Source organism: Dermacentor andersoni, chromosome 6 (genome assembly GCF_023375885.2).
Source record: "Dermacentor andersoni chromosome 6, qqDerAnde1_hic_scaffold, whole genome shotgun sequence".
In the NCBI taxonomy this organism is placed as follows: domain Eukaryota; kingdom Metazoa; phylum Arthropoda; class Arachnida; order Ixodida; family Ixodidae; genus Dermacentor; species Dermacentor andersoni.
The window spans coordinates 88,249,735-88,272,630 of NC_092819.1; the positions used below are offsets into that span (position 1 = coordinate 88,249,735).

At 46.3% G+C, this 22,896-nt stretch overlaps 1 protein-coding gene and 1 non-coding gene across 3 annotated transcripts in view; both read right to left on the reverse strand.

Moving 5' to 3' along the window:
- The window catches only part of LOC126522533 (uncharacterized), a 200,989-nt gene that overhangs the window by 153,730 nt on the left and 24,363 nt on the right, over positions 1–22,896 (reverse strand). The window lies entirely within an intron of this gene.
- Positions 6,465–6,537, reverse strand: TRNAS-GGA (transfer RNA serine (anticodon GGA)). Its single transcript has one exon. It is a non-coding gene; the product is annotated as a tRNA-Ser (tRNA).

Consider the following 22,896-nt stretch of genomic DNA (forward strand, 5'->3'; position numbering starts at 1 on the left):
TTCCCTTTCTGATGCGTGATCTTCATGCCACCTTTTGCTTGCTCTCTTGTATCAAAAAAGTTGTTGAATAATCAACACATTGTGACAATATGCCGCTTTGGCTCTGCCACGTCACGGTCACCTTCGGACTTAATTGGTGATCCACACCAATCGTTTGACTCAAGCTCTACGTGCCAAATCTGCTCGGCGTTTTCCCGTCCAAGAGCATCTTTTCGCAACGAGTAATGAGCACTGCTGTCATGCAGGCATCCAAACAACATCAATCTTCGAACGCCGCGCCCCAACCAGTAATGAGCTGCGAACTTTCCCCTCTAAAAAATGTCGGGGTTCCAGCAAAATGCGAAACGGCACCGCTGGCCGTAGAAGTGATGTCGCACAAGCCAGCTGCTATTTGCACACCGCACGGTAATGCGGTCCTAAAGCAGCAACTAGATGAAAAGAGCGCGACGCTAGGAAAGACGTTAATGTCACCTCCGCAGCTGCCGCGGGCGAAGTGCAATGAACCGTCGGCTTAAGAACCCTCGCCAGTAGCGTCTTTTCTAAAGATATATTGCAGGCTGGTGATGATGTCGTCCTAAGGTCTTCGGATGTCGATGTAATTTCACATGTCTCTTCGCAGCGGCCTGTGGCATTCAAGTTTCTGCTTCTTTTGAAGAATACTTCCGCAAGGTTTCGAAGACGTCTTCCCAATTATTTTTTCTCTTCGACGGTATTGCTAAACTAACTTTCATGAACAAAAAAGGACGTACACCACACAACGCGACTGCAGACCTTCCTTCCACAATCTCTGCTTAACTACAGAATCATGCTCACTTTGCAAAAATCGCACAAATGGAATGCGATTCGTGCATGTCGTACTGCTTTTTATTGTAACAGAGTAATATTTGAAGCCACTGAATGAGACAGTGACTACTGTGGCTTTTAAAAACGAGCCAACATGCGTTTGTTTCGCGTTGCAGATGACAGCCACCGAAACACGGCAAATAGTTTTTTTTTTATTGTTATTCCTATTTTCTTGGGATAAACCTAATGATCATTAACTATGAAACCGGGAAGCACGACATCATCCAGAGCATCATTCCTATTGCAGCGACTATCAATACAGCAAGCATCCGGTAAAAGAATAACGTGAAGCACATGTGCTCGCACCAATTTTCCGCGAACGTTCTTTGTGAGGTTAACTTTGAAGGTATTTACTGTTGAGGGCTTCGCAGTCGCAATTATCATGGTATTGTGATCCGGCTGTCGCAATCGTCACAGAAGCGAAATGTTACAAATAGCTGAAAACTCGCGTTTGTGTCCTTCCATTCGCTCCCATTAATTGTCGAGCTTTGCGTGCAATACCGATACAATAGACAATCGCAAGAAATTCGACCGAGAATTCAGTTGATGCGGTTGCAGGGCTAGTGAAGTATTCCCTAAAAGTTACGTTGACATTATTGTGAGCCTCGCATTATAATTGCCGTGAGTGACACGATGTTCTTTCGTGTTTTCTAATATAGACCGTACATTATTTTTCTTCTCTCTTTTTTTTTTGCTTTCAGCAACCCGTTACGTATTGCGTAAGAAAAAAAAAACATTTCACATGGCGTGTCTATTGGTGTGATCATTCATTTATTAGTTCTTGATGTTCAAGTTGCTCACACTTCATAGCATAAGAAAAGCTCATAATTAACTCCTTACGCTGGTGTCGCACAGAGGAAAATTTTGCACTAATTGCGCACAGTTCTGAAAGTGAACTAGTACGCTTACAATTGAACGGACTCAAAGCCTTCGCAAACTAAATAGTGAATCAGGCAGCATGTCACACTTTATTAACGAGGAAACTTTGGCATTTTCTAACTTTTTTACTCGTGAAGTTCCCATAAACAGCCATTTCTAAACACACGGGCCTAATTTGATACTACGCAAGCTGTTTGTTCTATTTGATTTCCAATAGTTTCACAGAAAGGAATGTTTTATTTCTGTTTAAATGCTTGTTCCCGTATACGCAGCAATACACCAGCACTTACATAAACAAAGACCTGTAGTGATGTAACGAAATTTGGGAAAAGAGATTGGGGATTTGGGTGAGACAGGTCAGGCTTCGCAATCGGCTCAACCATAATATTGTTTTGTCGAAACTGCTGCAAGCATGATTTTCTTGTATTCCTCGTGCTACACGACATCCTTCAGCTTTAATGAAGAAATGACTCTATATGATCGTTCATCGTCCTAATTAAGCAGCGGACTATTTAGGCCCAGCGAAGAGCAAAGCCGCCTCCTAAGTAAATAGGCAGGCACCCTTGCCCAACGTCAGGCAAACCTATGCCTGCATGTACGAAACCTCGTAATTGGATTTCAACCACTTCTGTTTTCGTTAAATTTGGCTTCTTTCGGTACCCACTGTGTGGTTTTAATTAATTAGTCGTTAGATTACAACGTGCTTGGATTGTGGCAATGCATCGCCTTAAGCAGAATGCAAGCTATTGCACTGATGAAATGATCAAAATGGAACATAACCTTTCCTTCGTGGCTTAAGCAATGCAACCCAGGAGCTAAATATTTTTTATGGTGCACACCCGTGCTGTAAACCTGCTTGCTTATCTCACTGAGGGCGCGTTCGTCTATTTAAATATTAAAATTAAATTCGACGGTTCTAAGGGGGAGCGAATGGAAACGCACACGAAGGTTGACTTAAATCGATATTTTACTGGAGCACCAACACGAGAAGTGCCTGTTTTGGTATAGTAAATTAATTGTTGTCCTTTTTTAACCTTCTTGTCTCTAACTTTAAGTGCCTTGCAAATATGTGGATTTTCTAATCATCTCGTTATTTTAATTTCCACTGCGCACAGTGCTATAGTGTCTTTGATATCTCAGACGGTTATACGGTACAGCTGGGGGTACATGCAATAACCGTTCTTATAAGCAGGCTAAAATGCACACAGAGATAATTATAACCTTGAAACAGACCACGAACTGGAACTGAACTTTGCGAAATTCCAAAATCTTAGTGCGTTTTACCGAGTCATAATAAATTGCGAAACGACGTGGGCTGAACGATGTGGGCAAGAGACCAAGAAAAAGTGAAGCACAGTCGTTTGTCAAGTGGCTTTCAGCCCCACTCTCATTTTCAACGTTCCTGAGATCTCAGTCAAAGAAGCTATATCACGCCGTCGTCGTCGCTGCCGACGTCATGCCGTCCTGCTCACGCAGCAAATGGCTTAATGACGCCAGAAGTTTGTCACTCACGTGCATTCTTTTTTGGCTGTACCATTACTTTATTGTTCAACGTTGCATTTATTATGCTTGCGAATGAATTTCACTCCTGAATGCTAGGGAAACAGGATAAGACGGCTCGTTTACTCTACGCATGCACGCAGAAAGTGAAATAATAGGCCGTAAACCTAAGTGGTAGCATAATGGGGAGTGAGTGTGATAAAGCCTTCTTGATTCTTATGGTTGTTTTAGGATAGAATCAATATTTGTTCTATACCGTCTCGAAACCGTAACTTCGTAACTAAAATATCGCAGTAGTATCAAAGTCTAAGTAAAGAAATTTAATTTAAATATTAGCAAGTTTAGGCAGAAAAAAATGCAGAAAGGGCTTGTGCTACTGTTCCAGGAGTAACAATTCTACTTCCTGCTTCTTTTTCTTTTTTCTTTTTAAGCCGGCTGTACGCTCGTTCGCCTGCCGCCGTCTGGCCACCATGAAAACAGCGCCAACCTATAGTTGCCAGATATATTCAATTCCCCGCCTAGACAGTTTGCGAAGACCGTGCGCCAGTTGCGTACGCTGTTCCCTTTGCTGTAGCTTCCTTTTTTTTTTGCCATTTCAGCCGTGGAGATAACGCAAAAGCCTAGAGCTGTGGTCTTATAGCAGCATTGTGTGGTTTCCCTACAGACAGATCATTGGCACTTAAACACGCTTTCTTTCTTTTTTTTACATTGTCTCGTATATGGCTTGACAGTGTATGGACGAGATTCGCGCATGGCTGCTTACAGACGTCGCTGTCACAGCATAGGCCATAAAACAGGACCAGAGGCCTTTGAAAAATCCCTTTAATATGCGACAGTTTATGACAGGATGAAAGAAAATAGGAAACAGAGCATTTCGACGCAGCTGACCACAGCTTTTGTGGGATTTTGGCTGCACTCCCAAACTCAATGCGCTGTTATTTACTGATTGCGCTACATAAAAAAGAAGCAATAATTCAGTGGACCCACAGTGCGTACAAACTTTATTGTCACACTAGTCTGATTTCTGAAGTAATGAAGACAGACCAGTCACATGTTTCAATGACTAAACTCCTGATGCGAAACGCGTTCACCGACGCTTCTGAGTAAGAATGAGCGGCAGCGTCAGACACACCTTCTTTGCACACAGGAAGGACATCACCAAAATCAAACTATGTTTATTCAAATTAGAAGATATAAGCCCGCTACACGACCAAGAACCCTCTCAGATATTCCCAGTAACCCCCGCCCTTAGACGACGTGCGCTACTCTGACGCCATCTCGTAGCCATTGTCGTCGCAAAGCACGTATTGCGCGGCACTACGCTTTTCTTCTCACGCTTTCCCCATGCCCTTCTCCTCCGCTTTCCGCCTCATGATTCCGCTGCACCCTTCTCCCCCTCTTTCCTCCTCGCGCTCTCCTCACTATCGACATCTTTCAATCTCTCGCTGCGCGCCGCATTCGCTTTCATCCTTCACTGTGCTCGTTCGCTCGGTTACGACGGGCAACGCCGACGCTCTCCGCAGGAACGGGCTCCTAAGAGCTGTGCTCTAAAAGGGAGCACTCAGTTCAAGTGGGAGGATGCACCGGAGCACTATAAGCGATCTCTCAAGCTGGTGCGCTTCAAGTGCTGTTCTAGCGTGCGAGTTTGCTGAAGTTTGTTCCAAAGATACGTGCGTATATTGGCAAAGGTCGAAAGGGCACAATTTAGCATTGCAAGGCAACAAAATATTCCCAAGCTATAATACTAGACTGCAGTGCGTTGTCCAGAATGCTCAACTCACTTCTGTGCAACGCGCGCACTTCTTTTTTTAGTGAAACCTCTTGCACAAGCTCACGTGCTGCGAAATTCTGGTTAGAGTTTAAATTCTCGATCTCTTGGCTCCATCGATGACAACCAAGACAACAAGCCGGCAGGTGAGCTTGTTGGTTGTTGTTTACCGTCAAATCGTGCTCTCTCGCTCTGTCATTGGTTCACCAGCCCAATTGATATGCACGTGAGTTGCGCAGGAGAAACGAAATTCACAAACCATGTCGACGGCATATTCGGCATAGCAATTGAAGTGTTTTTTTCTTTTTCAACGTTTGCCTTCTTTACGTTGTTACACAGGTGCAAGCGGGCATGTGTGCTCTTGCTTGCAGGGAGTAGAATACGCGAGAAGGGCCGCAAATACATACGGCAATCTGCTTCGAGTAGTTGGACGCTTTGTACCATGCGGCAGCACTTCATATCTCAACGGTCTTTGTTGAACCGCTGCCACTCTTTTTCTTTTTGACTTTTAGTTAGCTTTTGCAACAACGTCTCTGCATAGCGAAAAATAACAGCGAGGACATCCAGCCAAACAATGCCCTAAAATGTGACAGTTTAGGCATGCCTGCAGATTGTGAGCAGACCATTTCTTTTGAAGCATATTCATCCTAAAGGTTTGTTTTGGCTCTTTCGAATCTGAATAAATAAGAGAAAAACTTTTGTTTGGCGCAGAAGTGAACAGAGTATTCTTTTTCTCTTTTTTTTTCTTTCCGCTCGCTGTCGCATAATAAAACTTGTGGCGGAGGAGTTCTAGGGGCGGTTCTGTGCATGACGGCTTTGTTAAATTGGAATTTTACTTTGCAGTAACATGACAGCGGCGGCGTGTTTCTCTGCGTTTGTCGCATTTATGTGGTTACGTGGGGCAAACGTGCCTCTATGCCACCTCGCATTAACCTTATTCATGGTGTGTTTTCTTGTACTTTGTATGGTAAGCTGGAAATCTTTTACTTACCACGATTAGCTAGTACAGAGCATTGTCATGTAGTCATCGGTAGCTATTCGTGGTGGTACATATATAAGACCTTCTCTTTAGATCATATGAAGTTCACAACTGTGTTAAATGAGCAAAGAAATATCCCCGAAAGAGAGAAAAGGATGGTCGATCATGTAGAAGAACACTATATGTATGTATTCACGCACATATTGTGTTATTACTATATATATATATATATATATATATATATATATATAGGCCCCTCGGTTAACCCCCTTTCTTCTCGTTGATTATATATATATATATATATATATATATATATATATATAATCAACGAGAAGAAAGGGGGTTAACCGAGGGGCCCGATTTTTATTAGTCATATCAGAAGAAGCTAACAAACACTGACACCAAGGACAACATAAGGGAAATTACTTGTGCTTTAATAAATCAAATAAAGAAACGATAAATTATTGGAAATTAAAGTGGATGAAAAAAACAACTTGCCGCAGGTGGGAACCGAACCCACAACCTTCGCATTTCCCGTGCGATGCTCTACCAATTGAGCTTCCGCGGCGTCGTTTTCCCATGCACTTTCTTGGGTATTTGTGTGTCCTAGTAGAACCCTGGGAATGTTAGCCAGCACCACCACTCACAGACCTTGGCGGCGGACGTGGAACGTCGTTTTCGCCACAGGCGTCACGAGGACGTGATCTTTTTGGGGAAATGTTGTCCTTGGTGTCAGTGTTTGTTGGCTTCTTCTGATATGACTATATATATATATTATCAATACAGTTGCCCAAACCTTGTCTTTCATTCTTTTCAAAGTCATTCCTCAGAATTTTCAGAGTGACATCAAACAAACAGATTTTATGACACAGAACACCGACACCGCATGCGCTTTATGTTAAATCTTTTCAGATTGAAACATGAAAAGTGCGAACCAATACTAAAAGATGGGCCTACGCAAGAGCCGCGTTTCCAGCAGAAAGCTCACTTTCGTGCTTAGCGTTCGTCGCCAGCGTTTCCCGGTCAACATACGATTACATAAACTGTAATTGCCACTCTTAAAGCCGAAGGTTTAGCGCCCTCCAATGTTTTCAGCTCCCGTGTTTAAAGTAGCTATATATGCACACGTGGCTGTCAATGTAAGCTATGTCTCTTGGGGCCCTATAACGTAAAACTATTCCAATGTGTTTCTATACCAATATCCTGACGTCAAATTTGCGTAACCACCGACGCAAGCACCGGGCGGTCACCCGCAGGGTCGTCTGAACCGGCCAATCAAACGCTCTCCTCGTTCATAAGAGGTCACTTTTGTTTGCTTGAGAAACGAATAACATTGCCTACACTGAGCTGCTTGTCGTATCTAATTGACTGACAAGAGGCGAGGAGAACGCTCAAGTGGAGAGGGATTCACTGGGGCAGAGCCAGTGCACTGAAAATCGATAACCGGTGAAGAGGGTAGTGCCGGCGTCTGCGATTGGTCGGCTTTCCCTTACTTAGCTTGTGGTGGCTGGTCGAAAATCACGGCGGCATGCAACGAGAGCTTAAGAATGACGCTAAAACTGACCCTCAGCAAAGAAGAGTTGGCAGAATGAGGTGGTAAACGTGATGAAAGGGCTCGAAAACGTTACACAGCCACGCAAGAAGTTTTATTATACGCAAATACACCCATGCTCTCCGGCAGGTGCGAGTAGCCAGTGTCTCAGAGATCGGCGGCAGTCATCTTTTATTCCTTTCGGAACGGGGCAGCCTGCGGCTATTCCGAAGAGAATTCAATTTTGTTCGGCATATTAATGCATCTTTATCGCGTACACGTCACTTTGACGCGGTGAGTTTGTGCGGTTTTGTGACGCCGCGTGACAGGCAGGTGAAGTGGGTGCAGCCCGAAAACTTTTTACCAATAGCCAAGGGCTAATGGCGAAAGAGGGTCGAATCAGAAATAACTGTTTTTCTTTTTTCTGTCAAATCATGAATAATCAGTTTGTACACATCATATCAGATGGGGAGGTATCGCGGTTTTCGTGACGTCGCGTGACAGACAGGTGAAGTGGGCGCGGTCGAAAATTTTTTGACCAATTGTGGAGGGCTGATAACAGAATTGGAATAGAAAAGTTTGGAATAGTTTTACGTTATAGCGCCATTGTTCTCTGCTTTCTAATTCGCTTAGCGACTACACAGAACAACAGGGACAGTACTCGCACATGCCTTTTTTGAATGTCTCTATTCATCCTAATAACTATAAAGTATCGTTGAGTCGCCACACATTTTTATTTTTAACTAGCCCTTGGAAGTGGACAAAAAGGAACACGTTCCCAGAATCAGCGGGTGATCTTTCCAGTGTGTCAGAGCGTAATTAAATATTGTGTTCTAACGCGGCAGCGGTGAAATTTTTCTTGCGCATTTGCACTGCAGATATACTGTCACGTGGAAGCAACGAAGCGAAGAAATTTAAGCTGATTCTACAAGGAAAGATACAAGGTAAACTTATGTAAACTGCAGCCAGGGTCCTCTCTTGCGATTCCGACTGGGCGAAAATGTCGCAACTGTCACGAGCGCCGCTACGGCACGCGGCTTGTGCTATACTGCTGAGTCGTCTAATGACGTGATGGACGAGGTATATGAGAAGATGCCTTGATAATGGCTGCAAGCGCAAGCCGTATGTCACTACAAATGCAACTATTCTCTCCGGGATAGAAGCGCTTTACAATAAAATCTCAGCTCTCTCGAGCAGTCACTGTCTCCTATTTGCTATGAAGGATTGCTGGCATGTAAGTAGTGACGCGGCAGCTTGCGCATTATAAGTCGCCATTTTTGCGCCGTTTGCTCTGGCATCTGTTGCAGTAAACATTCGCAGATGCGCGCGAGCGACCTTCTTTCATCAAGAAAACATGCTTCAATGTTGACTCTGTTACATTTATGCCTTCGATTGAAGGGGTGTCGCTACTTCTGGTGGTGGAGAAAAATACACGGCTTCTTCCTCTGTCCCAACCCGCCCACCGCTTCATATCGATGGCTTCGTTTAAGTTACTTCGCTCCATTGATTATAGATAAATCATCTGCAGGACTTCGCGCCAACCAATCTTCGAGCGTAAGCCGCATATAACTATGTGTATGAGAACACTCGCATATGAACGAATTATTATAGTGAGCGTTCGAATAATTCTATTCGCGAATCGAATATCTACCATTCGATTTTTTTCGAGTATTCGATATATTCCGTGTACAGACCTGCGCAGTGCCACATCTGCCGCCCAAGCGAGCGTTAAAGCTGTGAATGCACTTTTGTCTTTCTTGAGAGCGACTGGCCCATGTGAACGCCTTTGACTCGCTCAGGCCCTCCGTGTGCGTGCACGAGCTCACCGCATCATTCCTGCCCCTCCCCTCCCTCTAATCTCATCTTTCTATTCCCTCTCTCCCGACCCCCAGAGTAGGGTAGCCAACCAGACGCATTTCTGGTTAACATCCTTACCGTCTCTCTTTATTTCCTCCTCCTCCTCATCCTCACTTCGTTTTTCGGGCGCACCCGAAGTGCCGAGTGCGCCGCGGACGGGTCGCCCCGGTTGACGCAGTAGCGGACTAAGTGTGGTTGCTGCACGACGTCGGCACAATGAGGCGATTGCACAGATAGCGTTCGAACGCCGGAATTCGCAAAACGGCGCCGCTCGTCGGCCGGAGCCGCCTCTGTCAGTAAATTAGGCTTCGCCCAGGTCGACAGGACCGATCTAGATGATAACGGGACGTGAACGGAGGGAACGGCAAGACAACGCAGCGCGTATTCCGAACGTGTGAAAGCAGGTGCGAAGATCGGGCCGATTGGCCACCCATAGGCACGCATATGCAGATCGTGTTGCATACGCGGCAACAAACTTCACGCCGCTTCAACGGCCGCCAATCTAACCGTGACGCGTGATGTAGGAGCGATCACTGACGAGCCACCCGTACGAACATACTTGCGGTAAGATTCCGTGAAACTTTCTATTGCAATAACTTAAGATTGCCGTAAACTACAGGTCCCCTATTGAGAACCTCATTGGTATTTACCAGAAGAGGACGTTTCTGATTCATTACGTTCAGATGAAGAAAAGACCACTTGCCTCTATTCAACAGATATTCTTCCGATAAAAAAAAAAGCATTTTTTAGACCTTCATATAAGGGGTGATTATTTTTAAGTTTACGGAATTTTAGAAATTGCCTACATGGCAGGGAGCAAAATTCTTGTTCTTGAGCTGGATTATTCGAAGAGGAGGACATTATTAGCATGAGAAACCGATAGATATGTGCGACTAACCGACGAAGATTCCCTAATACGGTTCCTAAATGAATACCTTACGGGAGATATTGCAATTTTCAAATTGTAGCCAGCGATATTGAAAGACCTATCCACGCAATCACAAGACGTATACGCCATAAGGACCGGCATACTACTTTGGGGTTCCCTTTAATGAAAGTACACCGTATTGTGTATCTTGATTGCTATGCACATAAACTACTGATTGCTTGCTACCGTTTTGCTATGCGATGCTAGGAGACTTCCGATCATGTGCAGCACCGCGTTTTCTGGCCCAAAGTTTTTGGGCATTAAATATTTCGAAAAAAAGTCTGATATTTGGTATTCGATTCCAAATTCGGCTTTTCTTTTTAGTGATTGGATTCGATATTCGATTCGAATTCTTCTATTCGGTATTCGGAGACACCTACTTGTAATCCTTCAGATGCATTAATATTCTCTGCTATAGCATCGACAGAGGCGCGATATAATGAGCAGCAATTTTTTCTCTAAATATAAATTATGGGGTTTGACGTGCCAAAACCACTTTCTGATTATGAGGCACGCCGTAATGGAGGATTCCGGAAAGTTCGACCACGAGGGATTCTTTAACGTGCACCTAAATCTAAGCGCACGGGTGTTTTCGCATTTCGCCCCCATCGGAATGCGGCCGCCGTGGCTGGGATTCGATCCCGCGACCTCGTGCTCAGCAGCCCATCACCATAGCCACTGAACAACCACGGCAGGTAGCAATTTTTTTTTTCTCTGTTTCGTGTGGTTTTAGTAGGAGTACAAACATTCGCATATGCGCAAAGAGCAATCTTCTCTAAATAAAAAAAATATAACGTAATTATTTGCTGTTGTCATTGTTGTTGTTGTCGTTTTTGTCTTTCAAATATGGCAAGGTACCTTCTAGGGGGAATTGACTAAGGTTCTCTTAGAAAAAAATACGCAATAACGTTCTTCCTGCTAACGTAGCCGATGCTTCGTATGCTGCACAGAAGGAAGTTAAACCCTTCCTTATATGGGGATCACAGGAATGAAAGGCCAATATTGGCAATACTTCGAAAAAACACACCCCTTATCTTGATGACAGTTTTCGATGGTGGCGGCAAGAATTATCGTCGACTTGTTTTAGCATGACGACAATGAGATGATGACAGCGTGGAAAGGACGGCGCCTTGACGACAACAAAATGACAGAATGATATATATAGTGCCGTGATGAACTTTGGGCAGTAGGCATTCGCGACTAGAACGATACAGCAGCGAGAGGTAGAACAGTCGATCGAGCACCGAAACAAGGTTGTTGATGCTGTAGCCTGCGACACGTATGGCTCCTACACACGATGGGGGATTGGCCAAGTAATGGGTGGATTATTCCAAATTAATATGGAGCATAAATAAAATAAACAAGGTTTGTCTCTCTCGTCGTCGTTTTCTCTCTTATAGCCACAGTCTCACTGCTCCTTAGTTCACAGTATGATTATTCATTCATTCATTCATTCATTCATTCATTCATTCATTCATTCATTCATTCATTCATTCATTCATTCATTCACAAAACTTATCGAGTCCTGAAGCCTGGTCTTTTCAGACCGAGCCTTATGGCGTCGTCGTGGACCCTCTGGACAGCCCGTAGTTGATCTTGATATGAAGAGCTTGATATCATCTTGTGCGGGTAAAGCCATTTTTCTTCGGGGTCGGCGAGAGTCGCTGGACAGCCCGCCAGCATGTATCTGATGTCAATGATGCCATCGCACACGTTACATTCTTTCCTAATTTCTCTTTCGGGGTGAATTTTATTTATGAAATACGGAGTGGGTTACGTCCCGGTTTGCAGTAAACATAGCGTGACTGCCTGAGCCCTGTTCAATTTTACGTGTGACAGTGGGAATTGCCTACGCCCCAAATAGTAATATTTAGTGATGTCGTTGTAAGTTAGTAAGTACGGTTATCTCCCTCGCGGAAAAAGAAGCCGTCCCGGCGACCAACGGGTAGGACAACAGAGACGGGTCATAGTACGGCTTTAGACGCTGGACATGCACAATTTCACGTCTTCGATGGCGATGATCCACAGGTAGCTCGAGGGGTTCCACGATATAGTTGATTAGAGACGTTTGGTTGATCACGCGGTATGGGCTCTGGTACTCCACGCGAGTTTTGGTGACAGTCCAGGGGTAGGGGCTGGAACCCAAAGCCATACTAGCGAGCCAGGAGCATAAGATACAGGGGCATGGGAAGTTTCTCCATGGTTCTTCTGGCATTGCTGCTCTTCTGCCGTAAACATACGGGATAGCTTGCGACACTCTTCTGCGTGTGCAGCTCCGGATAGGGTAGTGGTTTCCGTGGTGTCAGGGCGGTACGGAAGGATAGTATCCATTGTGGAAAAAGGTTCGCGTCCGTACAGGAGAAAGACGGGCGAAAATCTCGTGGTAGTCTGCGTGGTGGTACTGTGAACTCTACTGTGACTGCCCTATACTGTGAACAGTAACTGTACTGTGAACTAAGGAGCAGTGGGGCTGTGGCTATGAGAGAGAAAACGACGACCAGAGAGGCAAAGCTTGTTTCGGTGCTCGATCGGCTGTTCTACCTCTCGCTGCTCTATCTCTCTAGTCGCGAACGCCTACTGCCCAAAGTGCATCACAATAGATATATGTTAACGAGAAGAAAGGGAACTGAGGGGCCCGATTTTATTCATCATGTGGCTTACCCTACGTTGTCCTTGGTTTCTTTGTTGGCTTCATATGATATATATATCATGCCCACATCTACATGTTGCTTTCCCCGCAACTTTTCCCGAGTGAGGGAAGTTTGCCAGTGGGGACGTCGGGTTGAAGCGGCTGTAACAGGGGCCGGGGGACCTGCAATTGACACCCTTGGAAAATGTTCGAAGTGCCTTGCGCCTGTGTTCTCTACGAACGTTCGTCGCCTTTTGTGGCTGTGCTGAGGATATTAGTCACAAGTCGGTCAGGGAGTCCTGACGGAAGACTAATGCCCCAGGCGGCTATACCCATTAGCAAATGGACAGCAAGTGTGCCAGCTCATTCTGCAGTACGTGCATCACACAGGGCAGCATGCGCTTATTTGTCGCCTCTTTTGTTTACATTTGGCTGAATATCCCTTGCGAAAAATTCACCGAGTTAAAGAAATTCGCAGTTCCATCCGAAAGGCGAAGCACCGATAGCAGTAGCAAATTAGCAGATAGCTGTACGAAGTAAGTATTGTAGTTTTATCGGCCGCATTAAGTTGCAAACATTCGCTTCCTAACTACTTTAAAAAAGATGTGTAATTATGTGTAAGCGTTACTCGATGTGGACGTAGAAAGAAACAGACATACAGAGACAGCGCTGTCTTTGCGTGTCTTCTTCTTTCTACGTCCTTGTTCAGTCGCGCTCTCCGATTTTATCATGGATTCACATGAACTAGCCCGTCATCGTTTTATCTAATTTAACCAGCACGGTGTCACGCGCGCACAAGTAAACATGAACACATCTCGCTCAATGACAGCAGAGAGTATCGATCAAAACGGTGGAGTTAGGAATCGTGGCAGTAGCCACGAGCCAATCGACCTCCTTGCATCTGTCGCTTCAGGGCGAGCGAAACGTCGATAGCACAGCGCATACGAAGCTACTGACGCTATGCGCACTCTTCAAACATAGCAGATCGTTTTGAAGATGAGGCCGGCGCGGGCGCGCAGTTTGGCCACGTCGCAGATTCCTTGCAAGACACACGACCGCCGGCAACGCGTCCCAACGGCGTCCGCCAAAGGCGCCTACTACAGCGTCCGCGATTCGCGTGGCCAGTGGCGTAGTATACGCCGCAATTGACGGCATTGCGTACGTTGCCTATGCAACGGCGTTGCGCACGTAAGGTCGCTACGTTCGGCAAGGTGCGCATGTGCAGAACGCAACGCGAATGGTACGAGATGCGTACGCGGACTCCGCGTACGCACGCATCCGATTCTTGCGTGCGTACGTGGGGAGCCTTGCGTGCGGCTCTCATGGTTCTCTTTTGTTCGGGAGAGCGCGAGACAAAGGAGTTTAGCAAAATAGCGGCGTCAAAGGCGACCAGCGGAAGACTGTATTTTTCCATGGCCTACGATTTGGCTTTGCTGCGCGAAGTGAACGCGCAACAGCCATTCCAGGATCCTGCACGGTGGGAATCCATCGCAAAAGAATATGAACTTTGTTTTTGAGAAAGTGTTCAGAGTGCGCTCTCTGCACGCACGCGTTACGTCACGTTGGCGAGAACAAAAGCGTCTATAGTTCGACCGATGGTTCGAATCACTGGCGGACGAGGCCAACGCGCCCCGACGCGCCCGGCGTCTAGCGAAGGTCGCCCGCTTACGTTCGTTGGCATTTCCCAGTACTAAAAGCCCTGACGTGACACGCGCTGTTACGTTCTGCAAAGCGCTTGCGTGCTGCGTACGTATCGTCATGGCGCAGTACAAAAACTCATAGAGTTTCCTACAAGAATTACTAGAGGGAACTCTGGCGCTAGTGTCTACGGGAGCTGCAATGGGAGCGGTTGTCTTAGCATGGGAATTATGGGAAGTGCTTGGATTTGCCTAAACTTCGTCCTTTTGGCTTCAAACGGCATTGTGACTTTGTTAACTCGTCATTTCCAGCAGTATATTGCGGAATAAATAATTAAATAAACATCATTAAAATTGCCCGACGGCAGGATTCGAACACAGGGACTCTAGCACAGAAGGCTGATATTGAAACCATTAAGCCATGGACGCACGTATCGACAAGCGAATGAAACGCCCCTATGAATTTATCGCGGGCATGCCAGTGCCTTGAGACGCTTGGCGCGTTTCGATTTGGCCACCTGCTGGACAAGCTCAATCGTTTCAATTAATAGAAACTGTACGCGTTCCCGGTGTCTTCTTCACTTCGAAGAATATAGATTGCGCCGAAATATACGACAATAATATTTATATAGCGTAATATACAAAGTTACAAGAACGTCTGAATCCACAAGCACGAAGATCAGACAAATCCATGTACTTCCCATCATTCCCATGGTAGGACAACGACTGCAGCGCCAGAGTTCCCTCTAGTAATTTTGTAGGAAACTCTATGCTAAAACTGCCTAATGTCTCCACTCTGCACGGAGCAGCGGACGAGGAGGACGTCGAGACACCCTGCAGGCAGCCGCCGCAGAAGAACGCCCCTCCTCGTTCACCTGAACCCCGTTGCCTCGCGCGCCACATGCAGGAGAGGGCACGCATCCGGGCCGCGGTCCTCGCTCGCGCACGCCAGAATGAACCGCGTTCGCCGGCTCACCATCACACGCTCTCACTCACATGAAACCTCACGACGACGGCGACGCTGCAAATGCGCCTGGAGTGTCCATATATTCGCTATGGCAATAAAAAACACACCAAGGATAAGTGGGGAGGCCATCCAGTTTTCCAGCATGCGTAATACAGCGTTTTAACCAAGTGGGCGCTCGATAACAACACCTGCCACCAAAACATGACTTCGTGTCGCACTTAAGCGCACATTAGTGTGCGCTTAAGTGTCCGCTGACATTTGCAACGAGGAAACGCTCGCGCTCAGCAAGCTCGCCTTGCTTTTCTTTGCACGCGAACCTTTTGTCGATGTCCTTTGAAAGCGATATACTTCCAGAAAGGCGCAGATATCGCTTAACCGAATTGAGACGCTTGCGTGCAAGAAGCGAAATATCGAACGCTACGCCGTGCATGCCATTTGTCGATCATTACTTCTTACTCCTTTGCTGCTCCTCCTGCCACAAACCACGTGACTTCGCATGGCGGCTGTTTATGAGGCGGCTGCCGCCGCCACCGTCGATTCGGTCGGGATCTGGTCCGATCACGTCACTCGAACCATATATTTAAAAAACAAAGTGGTTAACCGAAGCTGGGTGAAAACCAACGACATACGGCTTGCCGTCACGTAACGCTCCTCAATGTATATTTATAGTCCGCTTATTTAGTTGATTAACTGAGATCAATTATTAAACATTTTTAATATTCAACTGAAGCAGTGTGCTGGACTGCGATGCTTGGTACATCATTAGGACGGGAACAAACAGTGCTCGGACGGGACGAAGCGATGACAGCGCCTGGTCTGCCGTCATCCCACGTCCCGTCCAAACGGTGTTTGTTCCCTTCTTAATGCGTACGCAGCGGCTGCGTACTGATCACGTACCATTCGTGTTGCGTTCAACCCATGCGCACTTTTCCGAAAGTAACGATTTTACGTACCCAGCGCCCTTGCATACGCAACGTACGCAGTGCTAAAACTGTCTATGGACTTTAGGGCCAAGGGCGTTTCATGGCGTTGTAGAGGGGTTCAGAGACGACCGATCCATTCTTCTTCTTTTTTTCTTTGCGGCAACGTACATGCGGCGTAGTGATATTTTTTCAGGCTTTTAAAGAAAGCTCCTGAAATGTGAAAATAAATAACGTGACTGCGCTCGTGCGCTCTCAACCGTGCGCCAAACCTATCGCTTATCAGGGACGACGGCGCTTTCTTTCCGTGTGCCACCGCCAGAGATGCTGACGCACGGTGAAGCCGATGCTTAGAGCCGCGGCTGCTCACTTAGCCACGGTCCGCGCGCACGGTTCTTTCGGCCGTAGAAGCTAAACGTTTTCGTGAATCCAAGTCCTCGTCGAGAAACGCCCTAAATTGGCCCAGCTCATCAGGACATCCACACCAAACACTGATGGGACGTTGTCAACATGGAACTACCAGGCATGTTTTTGAGATGCGTGGTGTTGCTTCGTTTGTTTTGGTTCTTACAAAGCAAGCCGGTTGGTCTGTGCGAACCTCGCCCAAACAACGCACTCCTGGAAAGTCGGACGTCGGGCAGGGGGCTGTTTGTGCCCGTAAACGTAAGAATTTGTTCACCTATGGCAGCAGTCGCAAGTAATCTCCATTGCACTGTAGACATTGAAAGCGGGCAATGTTTCTTTGGACTTAGTTCGTGTTTAGTTTCTAGTGCAATCTTTCAAAAAAATCCGTAACCTGATTTACACGTACGCAGTTGATACGTCATGGTAGTCATATGTTGAATTACACAGAGGCGCCGTTTTACCGTACAAAGTGCTTCCCGTTTTGGACTAAATCAGAGCGCGTATTCGTGAAGCAGTTCTTACTAGAGAGCGGTTCTTAAAGAAGAAAACAGTTGTCGGGTAATTGTCGGAGTGAAAACATTATTATTCAAGGCGACCGCCCGATGAGACAAAGTTATAGCGGACGAAAAAAAAAAACAGTTGCAGTTTCGCCCAAGAAGGCGAAGCATGCATTGCGATATAAAATTATTATACATCTGCAGGACCCGTTTGCCTGAACTACTGATTGACTGTTTAACCGTCGATCATGGTGGCGAGAGCAGGACCGCTGTAGGAGTGTAACGAAGACAATTTATGAGCTGTAGGTGTATTCTGTGCTGCTGGGGGCGTCACGCTGTGGCTTGGCGCAGACTGGAGACAAACGGGAAAAAAAATTACTGCTCAAGCTCATTACAACGTCCCTCACGTGCCACCAGAAAAACGACAAATACACAAGACCATGACAGAAAATCTAAAATTGTCAAATCGTTAGGATTTCCTTTGATTTAAAATAACCTGATAGTTCTACGTACATTGGAAGGGAGCTTTCTTGCAATACCCTTACTTTTTGTATCAGTTATCAGTGTTTTATATGATAGACGGGAGGCACCGTTGACCGCTGAAGTTACGCTGATTCAAGCTCTAAAAAAAAACCAAACACATATATTTACTGTTAAATATTAATCAAGGTTAATGTACCTGGTAGCGAAGCTTCCATATATAGAAAGAAGCCCATACGTCCAAAACATGGCGGTGCTTCTTCGGTTGACGGAGCTAAGCGCCATCTGTGTTACGAGGGCACACTACTGGCGGAGCCAAAAATTAGGGGACTTCGTAGCCCCTAAAAAAAAAATATATGACGTGATGTCATTTTCGCCATCAAAGGTGCGAAATATATTTAGGCGGCCTGCCTTTAAAACCGAATATTCAAATGCCCCACGATTCGACTCGTCGGCCATTTTTTGCTATTAGCGCGGAACGCGAGCCAGCGAAACTCCAGTAGTACGTGCCGCTCTCGCAATCGCACCTGCGCGTGGAACATCTTTTTTCTTTGCTGGTCGAGGAAAGCTTTGGGTGCTGATCGCTGGCGGCATCGTTAGACGCCAAGTCCATCGATCGGTGCAGCCGAATGAACACAGCACAGTGAATAATTATCTGGCGCTTGTAACTCACTACTTCTGACTGAACACATTGACCGACAATGAAATGCACCTCGCAGACACAACGACACCATAATCCGGACAAACGTGGACAAGCAAACAACGAAACATGTGGAGGGGGCGTATAGTAGCAGTTCAAATTAAATAGCGCGCTCTTTTGCATACTACAAGATCTTCATTGCATTTCAATAGGTAGCGTAGTGAACGAGTGAACGCCCCCCACCTTCTTTTTTTAGCAGGCACTGAAAAGTGCAATTTATTGCTAATGATAAAGTGATATATACTTGTATTTCTTTTATATACAACGTTTATATAACATTGTGAATATTATTTTCGTTGAACGAAATCAACTTGTGTCTTCTTTTTAATTAAAAACGGTTTCTTTTTCTTTAAGAATGTTTGTTCCCGCCTCACCTAGTGGAGCTTCAATCGCTGCTCCCATAACCGCCCTTGCTGATGTCAGTTGGTTCTGGACCTCTTTTGGCCCAAAGCTTTGCTACCCATTTGAATCGACCTTGAATAAACTTTCCAGAATGCCAGGCAATGGATTACCAGATTTCCATAAATATGTTTCCAAGTGCAGTAATCTGACACCTATGCACGGTATATAATACTTTCAAGCTCGACGACTCTCGACGACCACGCGAATTTTCTGTTCCCCGTCTTGCTACTCGACCAGTCAAAGAGAATAGCTCAAACCAGGACGACCACAAAATGAGAGGGACCCACATGAAAGTGCTACTAACAACTGCTTTTATTCTCCCGCCAAAACTCAAACGGCCACATGTGCAAACGTAAACAAAATGAACACATCACTTACTCCACGCAAGTTAAAAGATATATGACCTCAAAAACTGACACTCTGCAGCGTAAAGAGATAAGCAAGTGTCACTGACACAGTAATCTGCTTTTTTCTTTATGTGATAAGCTTCTAAGCGCGCTTGCTCGCTTTTGTTTCGGCCCAGAATTAAGGTCTCATGAAAGCGCGGTGCACAACGGTTTGCGCTATTCGCTTTTACTGGACATGTACCAACTCGTCCCTACAGAAGTTTTACTGAAATTCATACTCGGCCATTCGGGTCACCGAGGCCCTATTTTATCCCGCGACCTCATAGCAGCTGGATGAAAGCCGTAGCCAGTAGGGAAATTTAGATTAGGGGGCGCAAATGGCTTGCGCGCGCAAGAGCTGGCGGCGACGGTACTGCCCATGCGCGGACGTGGGCGTCTGCGCATGCGCAGTACTGTGGCCCCTAGTTCTTGCGCACGCAAGGCTCTTGCAAGGTCGATTCAAATAGGTCGCGAAGCTTCGGGCGAAAAGCGGTTCAGTACAGATTGTCACCGACATCAGCATGGGGGGTTATGGGAGCAGCGATTGAAGCGCGACTAGGTTTGGAGGGAACAAACATTGGGAAAGGAAAACGCGTTTTTTAATTCAAACGAGACACAGTTAGATTCATTCAACGAAAATAAAATTCCTAGTCAATTTTATATACTCCTGATGAGTTAAGAAAATATAAGTTTAATTTTATTATTAATAATAAATGCATTTCTTTTCAGCGCCCATCGCTACAGGGGGCGTTGACGCCACTATCACTCGCAATGCAATGCACGTCTTGAAATGGGCAGAAAGGCGCACTCGTATCATCTGTTGAAATACGCCCCCCTCACAGTTTGTGCTTTCTTGCTTGTCGAAGTTTGTCTGAATTTGGTGACGCGGGTAGCTTCAATGCTTCTTAATCTGTTCAGTCAAAAGTAGTGAGTTACGACCGCCAGATAATTGTGTAGTTGTTTTCGTGCGACTGCGCTGGCCGACGGGCTTGGCATCCAACAATAGGATCAGCAGTCTACACCTAAAGCTTTCGTTGGCCTCCAAAGAAAGTATGTTCTGTGCAGGGATGCGATTTCGACAACCGTACGGCTGGCCTTTTCCTGCATCGCTTTCCACGCTGAAAGCTCGAAACGCCCATCAAGTCGAATGGCGGGGCATTTGAATATATAGCTCCAAAGGAAGAACAACAAAACAAATTTCGCGCCTTCGAAAACAAAATGACGTCACTTGTGCTTTTAACGGACATGGCGTCACATTATTTTTTTTTCCGCCGGAAGTGTTCCCACCACATACAGATGGCGCTAAGCCCCATGGACCGCCGATGGACCGCCATGTTTTGAACGTATGGGCTCCTATGGAAGCTTCGCTACCAGGTATATTTACCTTGGCGCTTGTGTTCCCTAATCTAAAGCTCTTGAATGAGTGTCCGGCGCACGCACGCTGAAATATCATGTGTTAAACGCGTGTGCTGTTCGATATGATAAAAAAAAAAGTCCAGAAGCGAACCGTTTGCCACAAATTACTTCTCAAGTAGCCGTTGTTTACCGTTCCTGAGGAGACTCCTTGAAATGCGAGAAAAGCCAAATGTCACCGCCACCGCCGCGGGTACGGCGCTTCCGAGCATGTTTTTGACAGATGGCAGTCTGTCGACAGGCTGACTAACGAACACATTCACTGACGCACGCACACGCGCGAGCTGTGCTCTGTGCTCCTGTACTTGCTCAAGCGAGCTCTCTTTTTTGTCGTTTTATCAGTTTTATTTGGTGTTATTCTTGTCTTCGCGTCAACAGTCTCCCATATGTCGTTGGTTGGTTCAGCATCATGATTATGATGATTTCTTATCCCATCCCGTTTGAAACGGAGCGATGGCACACGCCACATGCGTGTTTTTTTAGAACTTCCTGGTGTATTCGCGTCCTTAAATATTCTTATGCTCTAATCTCCGTTATTTACTGCAGAAAGTTCCCTTATAAGATTATAGCACGTTATCCATTCCGTTGCGCCACAAATCTTCCAGTCCTCTGTAGTAAGTTCACTAGCGTACCATGATTATAATTTCCATTGGCGTCTCCCTTTGGAACGGGACGGCGACGAATCGCGTCGTAGCCTGCTTAAGCTAATCAGGTTTTTCTTCACCTACTCCATTCTAGCATTTTGCCTATGTCGACTTTATATAGTGTAACGCTGTATCCTCTAACGATCCCTGTTCTCCCTTCTATGTGTCTTTTTTTTCTTTCCCCAATATACTCTAAAGGAATCTTGCTTATTTCGACCGAAAACTCGTTAACCAGGCACACTTTAACCGTGCCATTTACGATACGCACGTGCAGCCGTAATCCAATGAACTCGGGCTGCAATTTTAGGTTCCGCCGATGCCACCCTGATCCACGCTCTACACTTGAGGCCGTATTTCCGCGCGAAAGTTGTACCGAGCCCGACGGCGGGCCGATGGGCCACGCCAGATGACGAGTTTTTGGGCTTAGCTTCGGCAAGCGCTCACCGCATTGTGGACGCCATAATATTTCAACAGCGACACATCGCGCGAGGCTGCCGCGGAAGTGATAATGCAACGTACCACCGCCAGAGTCCGAATAAAGCTGGCGACTACGGTGCCAGCACCACGACTACCTTGAGCGCTCATTATTACAAATCTTGTGGTCAAGGTTACATGACGCTGCGACAACGCCACTGTGAAGTGTGCAGTAAAACACTCGCTGCTGAAACAAACTAGCGCGCGAGATAGGGCTGTACAAATGGCCTCGGATCACGATTCCTTTCTGCCTGTTTCGTTGGGTTTTTGTCGTCTCAACGTGGTTTGCAGGATTGGTGGCCTCTTAGTTTCACGAGGTACAAGAAAGGATAAGAGAACGAAGGCTGGTACGGCATCTAGCCACCACACCTGTCTTTTGCAGTAGTTGCTGTGACGGGTCACCTGCACTAACGCTACTGATGTGTTCATGTGCCGAAGAAAATATGCCGATTGCGATCGTTCTGATCAATTATGAGGTCTAATTTCGCACTCCTCTGTGGACCACCTGTATGACATTGAGTACCGCGCTGATGTGCGTGACGCAGACGCGTGTCTCCGTGTTTTGTTGTTCTCCAGTGCATGTGTCTATTTATTCTTTTCCCCGCAGGGCTGTTTGCGTCCGCAGGCATTTGGCGGGTTGTGATCCCACATACCCGAGCACACGAGGGTTCGACCCTCCCGCGTCTAACCGTGCACTGTTTAGCCGTGCCCGGGGAAAAGAGGATTCGTAGGGTTCAGCTGATGCTCACTGTCTGGACGTGTAAGGCCCCTCGGCAGAGACAACGCACCCTATGTCCTCGACTTCACGTTGACGGCCCCTTTGGACTGACCAGCCCGGAGGAATTCGGTAGTTGCACTTTCCTAACTTGCTTTCTAATCTTCATGTTTCTTCTACTTTCCATATGTCCTGTCTTCTCCATGGCTTCCTTTTACTTCCTACTTTTTCGGGCAGCAAGGGTTAACTTTATGTGGGATAGCCAACCTTGGTTATAACAGATTTGGTTATAGGGGTGTCGTAAAGATGGCGCATGTAGGACCTGTTTTTTCACGGACTGGC